Raw genomic sequence first — 16,101 nt, 5'->3', positions numbered from 1 at the left:
GGCTTTGGCTTGTCTCCCAACTTTCAAATTTTTGCTCCGTGTTCGGCAAAATAATCCTCCCATTTTAGGATTTCCACATCCTAATCCCTGGGACTTGTATGTTTTTTTATGTGGCAAAAGGAAGTTTACTGATATAATTAAGAATTCTGAGATGAGGAGATTATCCTGGATTATTTGGGAGGCCCCACAGTAATCACAAGTGTCTTTATAAGAGGAAAGCAGGAAGCTCAGAATCAGAGAGAGATTTGAAGATGCTTTTGCTCCTGGCTTTGACGATGGAGGAGCAAGGGGCCTCGAGCCAAGGAATGCAGGCAGCCTGTAGGAGCTGGAAAGGGGGTGGAAACAGATTCTCTCCTAAAGCCTCCAGAAGAAATGCAGCCTTACCAACCTGTTTAGACATCTGAACTCTAGAATTGTAAGATAATGCATTTGCATTGTTTTAAGCCAATACGTGTGTGGTAATTTTTTTACAGCAGCAAGAAGGCACTAATACACATGTGAAGAAACATGAGCTCCAGAATACGTGGGTAATTTAGGTCATGCAATGGGTTAATACCAACATCAGCAAAAACCCAGGTCTGCCGGTGATCATGACCAAGCTTTTTTTCTGTATCATCATAGCGCTTTTTTTTTTTTTTTTTTTTGTATCGTTGAGAAAGAGTACCTGAACAATCCATTCTGGAGAGAGTTGAGAGCTCTCAGCGTTCATAAGCCACTCTTCATGATGATCATGCCTGTGAGACATAGTTTCTCAGAGCTCTGCTCTGCATCACATATTATCGTGCTAACCTGGTGATGGGACACGGGCCATAGTCAACCAGGGCACAACCCAGTGTGCAGGAGTATTTAAGCACAGGTCTGGGTGAAGATACCTGCTTGTTTATTTAGAGGCTTATTTTGAGGCTAGCTTTATTGAACAATTAACGTCATTGTCTGCCTGAGCGAGGGAATTTCAATTAAATGTCTTCTCCCTATATGACTTTCTCTTGTTCTTCCTACAAGCAGCGGCTGCAGGCAGAACATCCCTGGGACCTTGGCACTGAGTGGCATTGGCAAGGCAAAGCCCATGGAACCATGTGGTGCACATCTGCAGCTGTCACGCCATGTCCTGGCCTTCCAGTCAAAGGAGTTTGGAGTTCAGTACAGCCCCCAGCCCTACCTGTGCCCTGTGGACCACTATACGAGTCTGCAAGGGGTGTTCTTGATAGAATTTGAGTTTTAGAAGATTTTATGTTTAGTGAGTTTGGCCTTAGGGTGCCAAGAGAGATTTTTCAAAGATTAATAGTAGAAAGTGTTCTTGGTATTCCTGATCTGTCCCTTTCTGCTGTTTCCCCATCTCTGTGTATCAGGAATTTTGGGGGCCTGATTCAACAGAGATTGGAAGTTACAGTGGCTTGATAACAAAGAAATTTGTTTTTTAGGTTTTTTTCCCAAGAAACAGAAGCACGGGGGTGGAGAGTTCTGGGTCGGCTGGCAGCTCACCTCATCTTCAGGAAGCTGAGTTCCTTCTGTTCTCCTTTCTTATCATCCTCAGTGCGTGGTTTCCATCTTCAAGGTCACCTCGTGACCCAAGGTGGTGGTTAGAGGTCCAGCCCTCTCATTCACATCCCAGGCTGAGGCAGGAATAAAAGCAGATGGGCAAAACATTGCCCCAGCTCTCCATCCCTCTTTAAGGAATACTCCTGGGAGTCCTGCCCAGTCCTTTCCACATCCTTCTGTTATCAGAACTCAGCCATGTGGCTGCACCAGGCTGCAAGGAAGGCTGAGTTCCATACTGAGGAAGAAAGGAAGAATCCATAGTGGTTAGGTGGCCTGGTATCTCAGCCATTCCTTTTTTGCCTGCACCCGTGCCATGTGGTAGAGTTCAGACTCCTCCCTATGACTGTACGTATCTCCCTCCTTCCACGGAAAAGCCTGAAGGTTTAACAGAACCACTCTTACCATGCCAGCACCCCAGTGAAGAGTGGGGAGAAGCTAGTTGCTCAGCTATTATTGGTGCTGGATTCATATAGCTGTGAACAGGCCCTGCCAAACTATGCCTGAGCCCTGCACTCCTGGAAACCAGCCAGGGAGTTTAAAGGAAATCCCCTCACCCTTTGTGTTCTGGAGAAATGCTTACTGCAAAGGACCACCCTTCTCCACATGCCTTAGATAAGACCCACAGCTGCACCCCCACCCCACCCCCGCTTGTTTACTAATGACAAAGCCAGACCCAGACTCTCCAAATTCTCATTCTTTGTCCCACAAAGGATTAGCTGAACTGTTTTATCCACACTGATCCAATGGAACAAAATGCTTGTTACCCAAACTTTGGTTAAGCTCCCCTCCTTCCTCCACACCCTGGCCTTTGGCCCATGCTCAGCCCGAGCCAGCAGATGCCCCTCCTGAGAACAGGCTGGCCTCCACATGAAACCTTCTTTGATTGACTATCCAATCACGCCACCTTTTCATCTCACTCGCCCACATCTGGTCTTTCTAGGCTTACTTACCCTTCTCTATAAAAGAAAACCCTTTCTGCCTGAGTCTGAGCTGTGTGCAGATTTTATGGACAGTGCTCCTCTATTTCAATAGTCCCTCCCCCATATTTGGCAATAATCCTTTTGAATAAAAGTCTCTCCTTACTAAGTCCAGATTTGCTTTTACTTGACAACCTCTAAATATAGGGGCATTGGACAGGCCTCTCTTGAGGACATTTGTGAACGAGGAGGCTGTGGGCAGATTTCTCTTGCCCATCATTTCTAGAAAGAGCTGAATCCCTGCTCTCCCTTGCAGACAGTGTTCCCCTATGACTCTGCCTAAGGCCCCACAGAAGTGGGAGGGAAAGCCGGCATGAGGACCCCAGTGGCCTCTACAGTTATAAACAGCTATAGCCGTAGAGCCGGCAGTTCCACAGAGCTGCTGCTGCCTGGTATAAAGTGTTAGTTGTCAAAATGATTGGGAGACCCTGGGTAAAGGAAGGTTAAACAGGTTTCTTCACTGCAGGTTTTTCACAGGCACTTTGTGGGACTCTCAAGAATAGGAAATAGTACACGCAGCTTCCCCCAAATTCTTTGACTGTGCAATGCTTTTATTTGCCAAACACCTAGAAATATCATGTGGAACAGTTTGGGAAATGCTGCTTTAAAGCCTTTCACGTCTTCTCCTGTGATTGCCTAATGCACCGTGCACCAGATAAGCTTTGCCTTTGAGCTGTTTGTGGCGAGAGGGATTGATGCCTTGGAGCCAGTGGCTGATATTACAGGTTGGAGTCAGATGTATTTGAGTGTCAGGCATCCTCTCCTTAAGCAGGAGGTGTGCTAAGTAGACTTTATCCTGAGGGAAATGCAGTAAATGGGTCAGATTTCCCAACAGGAAGATGCTGTGTTTAAGACACACTTGATTTACGGCAGCTTCTGCTGTGACCTTGGCTTTCCAGTTTGCAAGTAATGTCACCAGGGTATCTGACTAATGCACGGTTGTGAATTTTTCATGGCAAGGCATGTATTTGTGCTATTGGCCTCCTGGGTAAGCAAAAAAGCATGGCACGTCAAGAGCAACATAAACTGTTAGGTAAATCTTTATCCCCCCAGACCTCCCTGCAAAGTTCCATTACTCGTGTCCCACTCAACTGTTCATTCATTTACAAACATTTATTGAGCAGCTTCCATTTGTAAGTACTGTGGGAGATACGAGGATGTATAAACCAGCCTGGGGACCTGAGTGTTGGGGCAGCAGGTGTGAACATGCTGAGAAGTAAAAGAGCTTCGCGTGGGGCTCCCTCTTTGGAGTGAGTATTCAGGCGTCTCAAGAGCCTGCACTGAACATGCTTAGCTTGTAAAAATAAGCCTTTCAGTCCTGTAAGACTCCCCTCTAGGGGCACCCTGTGGGAGCAAAGGCCAGGTGTCTCGTTGGGTTCAAATCCCAGCTGTGTCACCTTAAGCAAGTCTCCTAAAGCTTCTGGAACTCCTCCTGTTTTCTGTAAAAGAGGGGAATTGAAACAGATAGTTCTTAATGTTTCTGCAGCTCCAAAATAGTACACACACACACACACACACACACACACACATATACACATACACACACATATATACATATACACATAGATATGTGTACACACACATTAGGGATATGATGTAATAGACATACAGACATGTAGGTGTACATATGTACATATACACACACATGTAAACATACACATGGACATAGTCGAGGGCTAGATTGCTCCCTGCTGGAGTGCGTAGGTGAGACTTGGGGTTGTAGGAAGATGAGCCTTTATGTGGGCTTTAAAAGAAGCCCAAGGCTGGTTTGGAAGAGGTTATCTGCCTGGTGGCACACAGCTGGGAAGTGGGAGCGCCAACTCGAGGCCACTCTGCTCTTCTGCTGCCCCAACGTGATATTTGTTTGGCTGAGACTGGAATTCCACTCCACAAACTGCTAGTGGAGAAAAGTTAACATTCACCTCATCCGTCAGCCAAGAGAGTGGACCTCCTGGTCCCCTGTGTACAGCTGTCCCTGTCACTGTTGGGTGTCCTCCAACTCCCAATACGAATTTCAGACAGCTTTTTTTTTTTTTTTTTTTTGGCTTCTACAAGCATCTGGAGAAGAAGACTCTCGGCTCGTTTACAGCACCTTGTTCAGACCCGGTAACTGTCTTCTTGCCCTAACCAGCCCTGGCCAATAATAGTTGTGACAAATTCAAATGGTGTGAAAGACCTCGGATGTTTGAGAGGTAATTTCTCCCTGTGAAATTGCACTCTCTCTCACCCTCAGGGTTTCTGCATCAATCTTTCTCTCTTTCCCTCTCTCTCTCTCTCTCCCCCACTCCCTCTTTTCATACTGAGGTGGTACTATTTGCTTGTTTTGTTTTTTTCCCCTTCCCTCAGGAATATAAACTTGAATTGTTTTGTATAGAAAATCAAATTATTGAATTACAAAAAAAAAAGAGAAAGATCTATTTACTCCTTCAGAATGAAGACAAATGTACAGCTTGTGGTATAATGCATCAATTTGAGTAGTAAATACAGAAAACAGAAATGATATTTATATAGAGGAAAGGAATAAATATATCACATGACCACAGAGAACAATAAAGATGCAGGAGGCATCCTGGGTTATGAAACTGATCAGTTAAACGTGGAGCCAAGGCCGTTCCCACTCAGGGATGTGGTGGGTGGATTATTACATGATGGAAATGGAGAGCTCTGGGGTTTGTGCTTCTGCTCAGCACCACCAACCACTCAGCTGCTTCAGGGCATGGAATTCAGCTCTGTGAAACTCACTTCTTCGCTTCTTTGGACAAAGCGTTGTCCATTTTTTGGTAATTCCCTGGTGGTCCAGTGGTTAGGACTCAGTGCTTTCACGGCCGTGGCCCAGGTTCAGTTCCTGGTCAGGGAACTAAGACCCTTCAAGCCATGCAGTGCAAGTAAACAAACAAAAAAAAAGGTTGTCCATTAAAAAAAAAAAGTAATACCTATAATTTATCCAGTACTTGCATAAGAATTTTACATATATTTAATCTAATCTTTACCCCGATCTTATGAAGTGGGTACTATTATGGTCATTACTAGTTTATGGATGGTGAAAATGCACAGAGAAGTGAAGTAACTTGTCCAAAGTCACACAGCAAATAAGTAACACAGCCTGGATTCAAGGCAAGCTGCTTGGTGCCATGGTGCATTCTCATAACCGTGATGCTGTACTGCTTCTCCTCATTCCTGGGAGGGTCACTGGGTCTGTCACTGTGGTATAGCCCCTGATGGGCCTGTGCTTAGTAGAGGCATTAGGGACATCTCCATGTGTATCAGTGGGGCAGGTCCCTGAATCTTATAGGAAAGTGATCATGAGGGCCACCATGAACCAACTTCTCCAAGTCCACCGTATAGTCTAGCATTGACTGGGTTTGGATGCCAGGTTAGATAGAAACTGATTTTTGAATACACTCAGGAGGACATGCAGCCCATCTACTAAGCTATGGCTGCTCTGATGACTGCGTGTCAGGGGCTGAAGGCATCTGACGACTCAGAGCATATTTTAAGTTGGGGGTTGCTTAGTGTCCTTGAAAGGAAGGGAACAGTATTGTAGGGCTTTGGTGGGAATTGTTTTACTTGGGTCTCAGGCCCTGAGAAGGACAAAGGCTGAGGTCCTCTGCTGGTAGTGGGAGCACTTCGTCTTCTCACTCAGAGGGAACTAGCCCCGCTGTCAAGCCCCGGAGGAGGGTGGAGGGTGGACTCTGCCTGCAGGTGGGTGGGCTTCTCCCTGTGCTCCTACGCTGACCCTCACCAGCTACTACCTTTAAGATCCTGCAGCCTTGGCCTTCCAGCCTTGTCTGGTCCCTGACATCGGCTTTTGCCACTTTCACCTTTGACATCTGCCTCACCCCTCCAGCCTTGCTGGGCACCCTGGACTCTTGGACACCTGTCACGTCTACTCCTCCCTGTTGAAGCTCTTATGCTGGGCTGACACCAGATTGCTTACATGAAATGAGTGGAACTTCTTGTTTCAGGTCCCCCCACCTTCCCTCCCGGATGGTGCTTCTGGCCTCCCATTTCCAGATGTCACGTTCCATCTTCCCGACCCTTCTCTCTCCATACAGATGGAACCATCCTGTACCACATCCCCTTTGGGAAGACATACACGTGCCTTCCAAGTGGACAATTTCTAAAGAAAAAAGAATGTCTGTACTAATAGAATAGACCTTGGGATGATTCTACAGTGGCTGATAGGTTGTGGGTCTGTGTCCAGCGCCTCAGCTGGTTTATTGTTGGACTTTGGGGCCCTATAGGAGGGCTGTGTGTTAGAATTCCTTAACCTTCGACCGTGCATCTACACATGCCTCATACATCTACAGAGCATTTATTTCATTCTGTTGGCTGCTGAGTTTCATTGCACATCGTTTATCTTTCTCATCAGATGATGAACTCCTTGAAGGGTGGGATTACATCTTCAGATCTCTGCAAGGAAGAGATAGCAGGGTATCTTGCCCTTAGCAAGTGCTCAGTAAAATAGATTAGTGTTGAATTTTGTAAACTAGTGGAATGTCAGCTAGCAGTGAAAAGATGACATGTCCCTGGCAGGCCAGTGCAGCACATGGACAGCCCTGTCCTGCGGAAAGGGAGGGGTCTTGTGTGATGGAGTGGTCCAAGAAGCTGACATGAGCACACCCCTGAAAAGAGAGGCAAGAGCATCACCGGCAGGAGGAAGAGTGTTAATGAACACACCGAGGAAGGGACCAGTGCACCAAGTGTAAAGGGAGGTGGGCTCTGGGTGAAACAGATGGGCGGGAGCAGAGCCAATGGGATCACTGGAAATGTGTTTGACTATAAAGTTTAGGGCTAGATTTTGAAAAGCCTTAAATTTAAGCTTACCTTATAGATGATAATTAAACTTTTAAAGTATGAAAGTGATAAAAGGAGTATTTTTTAGGAAGTTGGGTGGAGGGATGAATAAATAAATGGACAGCCTCTATTTTTTTCCAGATCAAAGCCTTTTCTTGAAAAAATTCCAGCTCATCACTCCTCTTTGTTTCTTTGTCTGTCCGTTGATTTCTCTCTGGAAAGGAGTCTGGTTCCTGCAACCCTGAGGGAGGGTATAAGACAAGCGATAGAACTGAAGGCAGATGGGGAGTAGCTCGTGAGAGTGAACACTTTTAGGGAATCCGAGCCTTCCTGCTGTCTGTCATCAGAAGCATCCCAGTGGGAGCACCATGAGGATGCTTCTGAACTCAGGCCAGCACGGGGAACGTGATGCTGATGGTTATCTGGGACGATGGCCCCGTAGCCTTGTGCTCATTGAGAAAGACAGTCTGATCTTGACCTTTTGGGGTTTACAATCTCTTCCAGTTTTTTCCAGGAAGTGGGGGCGGTGGGGTGGGGAGGAATCACAGAGTCTCTGATCAGAAAGTGGCAATGGCACCACCCAGTGATGGCTGTCACTTGCTGGGCAGGCTGTTCTGGTTGCATCAGCCTAGAGAGACATCCCAGCCAGGCAGTTGTTTCCCTTGGTGATGGTGGTAGTGGGAGAGTCAGCCATTCCCACATGTGGCAAATGTATGGTTTGGAGCAAAAATCAGGATGAATATGTTGGAAGCCTCTTTGCCTTGAGAAATGAATTCCTATTTCCTGTTGGGCCAGCCCAGGTTGGATGCGAGTCCTTTTAAGGGAGCCCTCAGCTTCTCTATTGTAAAATTCATGTAACAATAAAACTCACCTTGTCAGGGTCTGGAGGGAATGGAAGGAATTAACACATTTGAAGTTTTTAGAGCAGTGCCTGGCACATAGTAGGTGCTCAATAAACATCAGTTGTCATCGTTGTTGTCACTTTTCTGGAGTAGACCACCAAGAGGTTGAAATTCGTTTCAGAGATTGTTTTTTTTCAAAAGGCTGTTTTTTTCTGTTTCTGAAAAGAAAATCTACTTTGAAAACATCTTAACCCTCCAGTTTATTCTAGTGGCTTGAAGTGGGTATAGAATTTCCGAATGAGGTGACAAGCAGTGCTCAGAGGATTGGTAGCACTACACACGATATTCTGCGCATTTCCAGCCCAGGGGGATCTCATATTATATAATGGTACAGTATTGCTAAGTTGTATTATCGTAAGATTGTATGCGGTTATTGTGGCTCTGGCTCAGAGGATGCCTGCCACCTGCTATACTTGCATTGTCTCATTTAATCCCTTTGGCAACACTATCAGTACGATTAACCGCATCTTTCCCCTGTGGAAACTGAAGCAGGGAAAGTTAAATAATTTGCCAAAGGGCACACGGTTAGCAAGGGAGCACATCCAAGATTGAAATGTGGGCAGCCTAGGACTACAGCCTATCTGCTACATGGCAGCTCTTAGGTGCCCTTCCCTTTCAAGTGACACAGAGGAACTCACATCATAAAGGGAAGCACGGGGCTCCCTCTCTTCCTGTCCACCCTCTCCTGGGGTCTGGGGGTGGACACAGTGTACAGAGTGGGACTCGCTCTCTTATTGCCTTGAATGGGTCCTGGAATGTCCAGCTCCCTGTGTGTACTCAGGCTGTTCTCGGGCTTAGATGAGCTGCCTCGCTGTTACCTGGCTTTGGATGTTACTGCCTCCACAAAGCCCTCTGTGATGCTTCCAGAATGAAAGCACTCACTTCTTTCTTTGTGTAGCCCTCCTCTGAACACTGGTTTTGGTATCTTCGCCTCCACTTGATATTCTTCTATTACCATCAGTCATATATGTTTAGTGTCTCTAGCTTTGTGAGAGCAGGCACAGCATTTTACATGAAGGAAGGCCCTGTGATGTGGCTGATTTGACACAGCTATCTTGATGCATAGGGCTCTTATCCTATCCGCTAGTAACTGGACATAGACATCCTTGATGAGAGTCAGATTTCTAAACCTCACTCATCCCTGACATTTTAATTGAGCATTTATTCTCTCCCAGGCCCTGTGCGGAGCACTTGACGTGCACCATCACATTTATTTCTCCTGATCTCACATTGGGCCTATGAGGCAGATCTGTTCTCAATCACTTTTTACACAAGGGAAGCAGTTTTCAAGGACACGAAGCTGAGAAGTGGCAAAGCCTGAACTTGAACTCAGAGCTCACAGTGAAGTCAGGCTCTAACCCCTCCATCTCTGATCACGACCTCAGTCCTCAGCGGTACACATTCTTGACTCTCACCAAGCCCCTTGCTCCCTCCCTGACCCCAGCATTGAACAAAATTCAACACTAATCTATTTTACTGAGCATTTGCTAACCCCAGCTGTCTGATGACAGCTCTGAGGGGCTGGTCAGACCAGTAGGGATGGGGTAGAATTGAGGTGTGGATTAAGAGGTGTTACTGAGTCCAAGCTTCTACTGCTCACCCCACAACAGGCCATACTTTGAGTGACGAGGTGTTGGGGCCAGGAATAGCTACTTTACTTAGAAAGCCAGCCAACTGAGAAGATGCTGTCCCAAAGAACCATCTTCCCCAAGTTAGGATCCAGGCTTCTTTTATACTAAAAGGGGAGGGGGCGTGGTTGGTTGTCGCAAACTTCTTGGTGTCAGAATCCTTTGCTCTTGCAGCTGTCCTTGTAGGTCAGGTCAGGTCATGTCAGGATGTTCCTGTGAACCTCCAACAAAACAAATGTTATTCTCTGTTCTGCAACTTTTTAACTCTATATGAATAGAAAAGTGTTGCACCTTTAAAGGTCAGAGCCTTGAGAATGGGCTATCCTGTATATTTTAGGCTATAGGCAACATTCTTAACTTGTAGCAAAAGCAATAGAATACAGAGGTTAAAGTAAAAAAAAACAGACCTAACATGGAGTCAGATTTGTTCTTCCCTATTACAGAGAGGCTGATGTGCACAGAACACAGGGAAAAATAAATAGTAAAAAACCTTGTAACTTTAACAACTTGTTCCAGTGGCATCAATGAGTTGTCAGGACAAAATGGTAGAATCAAAGTAGCACCTCCGTTGTAACTGAGTCTCCCATGGCAGAACGTAGCATGCCTTCTATGTAGAAGATGCTCATAAATACTTGCCAAATGAATGAATGCTTTTTTTCTATTGTGAAGTGGATTGATCCCCATGTGCCTGGAGAGCCTAATTTTGTAATTAATTAGGCATCAGTTAAAATAGAACACAGGAATTGGAAGGACCTTTAGAACCCAACTAGTTCAGCCATCTTGCTTTGTAGTCAAGGTCCGGAGAGTGCTCTGGGACTTGTCGGCAGCAGGCAGCAGGGTGCTACCTCTGACCCCCTTGACATTTCTAGGTGGCCAGCCAGGGACAGAGGGGTTTAGGACTGATTCTGTGCTATTTGTTTGGAGACAGGTGCCGGCCCAAAGGGAGGAAGGAGCCAAGTGACTCCTCTTTTCCTCCTGTGTGTTTCAGTGCTGCATCCACCCATGCAAATTGCCTCTTGAAATGATGTGTTTTTGCATATGGGGACTTGTGTATCCCCAGCAAGTTGTTTCCATCATGCCGGTGCCAGAGAAATGGACTATCTCATCAGCGATGTGCTTGGAACCTACCTCTGGTGCCAGAAAACCCTTTTTATATGTGGGCTCACCATTTAGCTGTCCAAATACAGTATGATTCATCCGGCCTGCTGGGGAGAAGAGAGAAGGCCTGCACCACAGGAAGTGATGACAGTGAAGGGAATTGTTATGTTACCATGTCAATGATTGTCCTATAAGATTCAAGTATGAATTAAGCCATGAACTGGCTCCCACCAACAGAGGCATAAGGATACCCAGCCAGCCTTGGAATTCCGTTGAGATCCTGATCTAAAGTCCTTTTCTGGGGAAATGGCAGCTTACTTTCTAAGCAGAAGGGCTACATGGGGCCTTTCTGAAAAATTTCCCTACAGCCCAGAATTTAAAGTCTCGCTGGTACTAAACAAAACATTAGACTATGAAGTTATGAGAAAGGCTTCTATGCCACAGGCAGAAATCAGTCTAGTTGCATTGCTCTTGTCAGCCTTTGGGGTCTAACGTGAGTCATTGTTTAAGATCTTAGAAGTGAGGGATGCCTTCTGAGTGTTAAACTTTAATATAGATACATAATAGATCAGAGCAGAACAGGGCAAAGTCACCTTAAAGAGACAGTGAGAACAGACAGCCACCTTATTATAGTAATTCACATAGTCAAAGAAAGACCTTGGCAGTTGGGAGAATCCCTGTAGAAAATCAGGTCCCCTCATGGGGTGGGGGGACCCTTAGCAGAGGTCTTTTAAGGGTTTGTAGTGCTGGATACACAGACACCACCAACACGGAATGGATGGGAAAGTTGTGGTTAACCACTGGTCCCATTGCTAAGGCCAACTCTTCTTTAATAGGAGGATCTCAAACATTCAGCCCATCGAATGAATTCTTGCTTTGCTTATACGCTCCTCAAACCCTCTTCATGACAGTTATAAATTTTCTCACTGTAAATTGAGAAACCACTATTTGGCTTTAGACATTAGGCCTGTAAGCTTGGTTAATGCTGAGTTTGCCCCTGAGCAAGGAATCTATTCAACGTGATTTAATAATACCACATTTCTGGGCAGGGCAGAGGCAAAAATCCTGGATGGTGGTGTATTAAACAAGATCTGGACAGCCACGTCATGAGGACACTTTATGAAGGAGAACCATCCCAGCTTCCGTGGGGTAGGACATCTTCCAAGTTCATTCCATTGAGGCTGAGAGTAAAATATCTTTATCCTTTCTACAATGTTGCCTGATAGAAATTCACCCTTAGATATTCTTTGAAGGGGCAGCTGTGATGAAATGTATGTGAAAATGCTAAGTGACTTATACATTGATGTATGGACATGAATTAAGACTGTTCCATGCAGTCTGGAGATGGATAAAGGCAAAGACTGGAAACAGGGGTGAGGCTGCCACTTCAGAGAGGAGTTTCATCCTGGACGTATGTATTCATTCCTAGAGGCAGTTCTCCATCATTTAATTTCCCCTTGACAAACAAGAGGGATTTAAAAGAGGAAACTGCCAGACTCTAAATTCTATGGTTCTACGGTTCCATTCGTGAATGGCAAATGGTGAAAAGTCAAAAGAAAATAATACACTCTGCTCTAACCTAGACCAGAATAAAATGGTCCTCTGTGCTATACAAGCAACCTTCTTGCTCAGCAGCCACTTCAGCTGTCCAGCACTACCACCCCTCTGTGGTTTCAGTATGGCCCCTGCATGCCCCCTCCCAGTCTGCTTTCCTGGCCACATTCCAGGTAGGAAGAAGGAAGAAGAGTGGGATGAGATGGTGTGTTCCAGCTGAGTGAGTCCCCTTAAGGAGCTTTCCAGAAAGTTCCATTCAACACATATCTCATTGGCCAGAATGATGTTACATGGTGACCTTTATCTGCAAGGAATTCTGGGGGAAAAAAAATATATATATATATGTACAGTTGATTTACAATGTTGTGTTAGTTTTTGGTGTACAGCAAAGTGATTCAGTTATACATAAATATATTCTTTTTCATATTCTTCTCCATTATGGTTTATTATAAGATATTGAGTATAGTTCCCTGTGCTACACAATAGGACCTTGTTGTTTATCCACTCTATATATGATAGTTTGCATCTGCTAGTCCTGAATTCCCAATCCATCCCTCCCCTGCTGCCCCTCCCCCTTGGCAACCACAAGTCTGTTTTCTGTCTGTGAGTTCATTTCTCTTTTGTAGATAAGTTCATTTGTGTCATATTTTAGATTCCACATATAAGTGATATCATATGGTATTTGTCTTTCTCTTTCTGACTGACTTCACTTAGTAGGACAATCTCTATGTCCATCCATGGTGCTGCAAATGGCATTATTTCATTCTTTTTTTATAGCTGAGTAATATTCCATTTTATATATGTGCCACATCTTTATCCATTCATCTGTCAATGGACGTTTAGGTTGTTGCTTCCTTGTCTTGACTATTGTAAATAGTGCTGCTATGAACATAGGGGTGCATGTATCCTTTTGAATTAGAGTTTTCTCCAGATATATATCCAGGAGTGGGATTGCTGGATCATATGGCAACTCTATTTTTAGTGTTTCTGAGGAAACTCCATACTGTTCTCCATAGTGGTTGCACCAATTGACATTCCTACCAATGTCGGAGGGTTTCCTTTTCTCCACAGCCTCTCCAGGGAAGGGCATATATGTTTAAAAGATGAGCACAATTAGCTGGGTTTCTGATGGAAGGGAAGACAAGGCAAATGAAGAAGGGCTGATGACTGGCAATCTCTGGCATGGCTACCAAGCTAGAAACCTGGGACTCCATTTGGACTCCTCTATCCTCTCACCCTTTCCATTCAACCAACCAACAATTCACGCCAACACACCAACAGCTCACTCCCACATCTCCCCTCTCATCCATTCCTCCTGTGCTTGCCTTAGTTCAGGCCCCTCTGTGTTTCACCCAAACTGCTATATTATATAAGAATTTCTGCTGGTTCCACAGCACTCAGTCTCATCTTCAAGTCAGCCCTCCTCCGTTCTTAGCTCTTGCATGGCTCCCCATTGCCCTCTGAGAGAAGAACACACTTCTCGTGCACAGGTTTCCTCATGAGCTGTACTTTGTTCATGTCTCCAGCTTTATGTCCTTTCTACCCTTATCCATTTCACTTGCACTGTGGTACCAAGAACTGTGTGCTCTTGATCAACTCTGATAGTTCTCTTTCTCCCACATCCCACATCTGATCCATCCATATATTCTCCACCTTCAACATACATGCAAAGTGTGACCTCCTCCCAATAGTAACTGTTGAATGAATGAGTGAATAAATGCTGGAAACATGGTAAGTGTTCCATAAATACTGATTTCCTTAAAGGTAACATGATGCATGTCCATGGTGGGGATATTAATAACAGCATTTTTTAATGTTTTAGTGCCAGGTGTGGCACATGTATTATTTCCAATCCTCATAATCATCCTTCAAAGTAGATTTTTAAAAAACTGATACTAATAATAGCATCATAATAGTTACCACTTCTTTAATGCAGACACCAGACTGAGCCCTTGACATGGAATACCTGGTTTAATTCTCACCACACTCCTAGGAGGCAAGTTCTTTTCTTAGCCCTCCTTCTCCAGATGAGGAAACTGAAGCTAAGTGAGGTTCAGTGACTTGTCCAAAGTCACAGATGGACTGGGCATTGCTTCTAATTTGCTCTCAGCATAATCATCTGTTGGATGGAGGCTGCAAAAATGTTGCTCATGATTTTCCAGACTTCTGCTACGAGGCAGGCATTTGGGGATCTTCAGTGATCCTTTAAGGTTCTGATGGACTATCATGTCTTTTTTTCCTGTAGTTTTATATTTTCCCTGTAAACAATTAAAGCCTTAGTGAGTACCAGACTTGGGAAGGAGACAAAGATATTTGTGCTAATTATCTTAAGTAATAACGTCTAGATGTTTCTTTTCAGGTCATCATCTTTTTCTGCTCCCTGAGGGAGAGAGTACAGGGGATAATTACAACAGTGAACACTGGAGTCAGACTGTCTGGTTTCAAATCTTGGTTCTAGTTTCGTGACCTTGGACCCGTTACTTACCTTCTCTGTGTCTCAGTCTCCTCAGACACAGTGTGAAGGGGATAATAGTACTTCTCTCCTAAGGTTGCTCTAAGGACAGAATTTTCAGTGGCTGTGACAGTGCCTGGCACGTAGAAAGCACTCTGTAAATGTGAACCACTAGACATTGATAGTAAGATATTTCTGACCTCACCTGGTTTGGCCTCTATCAGAAGCTGTATAGTGAATATTGAGACTAAGATGGATTTTTTGTCCATTTCTCAGCATCAGAGGGAGACCTTGGGGCCTCTGTTGTGTTCATGGTTCATTTCAGGATCTTGAGTGCTTCCCTAAAACGGGTCGGGATCTGTATCAAGGTCGGGATCTGTATCAAGGTCGTGAACCTTTGTGGTTTGTCCCTCAGAATCCACTTCTTTCTCTTCTTCTGGCACGAGTAGCCAGAACTTTCTTGGGGAACTTGTTAAAAATGCAGATTCTTAGACCCCACCCAGGCCTACTGCGTCAGAACTTCTGGGGGTGCGGCCCAGCAATCTTTATGTTCTTCCAAGGTTTTCCAGGTGATTTGATGCACACCGAAGTCTTAGAACCACTGAGCTGAGGCCTTGCTACTCCAAGTGTGGTTGCTCAGACCAGTGGCTTCATCATGACCTAGGAACTTGTTAAAAATGCAGAATCCCACTCCCTTTCCCAGACAGACTGAATAAGAGCCTATATTTGAATAATATCTCCAGGTGAGTCACAGGGACATTAATGTTTGAACACACTGGTCTTGGGCACTGGTTCTGAAACGTGGCTGAAAATTGGAGTTACCTGTAGAGTTTAAAAGTCAACTGCCAACTAGGGCTCATTCTTAGAGATTCTGGTGTGATCTGGGGAACAGCCTAAGTAATGGGATTTTTTTTTTTTTTAAACTCTTCAGGTGACTCTCACAGGTAGCAAAGTTTGAGACCCTCTCACCTTGGGCAGGGCTCTCAAAGTGTGGTCCCTGGTCCAGCAGCGCCTGTCTCACTTGGGAACTTGTTAGGAACAGAAATTCCTGGGCCTCACCCCAGACCTACTGAATCAGAAACTGTTGGGTCGGGGCCCAGAAATCCATGTTTTATCCAGCCTTTCAGGTGATGCTGCTATAAGCTGAAGTTTGA

The sequence above is a fragment of the Mesoplodon densirostris genome, chromosome 16, assembly GCF_025265405.1.
Source record: "Mesoplodon densirostris isolate mMesDen1 chromosome 16, mMesDen1 primary haplotype, whole genome shotgun sequence".
Lineage (NCBI taxonomy): Eukaryota > Metazoa > Chordata > Mammalia > Artiodactyla > Ziphiidae > Mesoplodon > Mesoplodon densirostris.
This window is presented reverse-complemented; position numbering follows the sequence as displayed.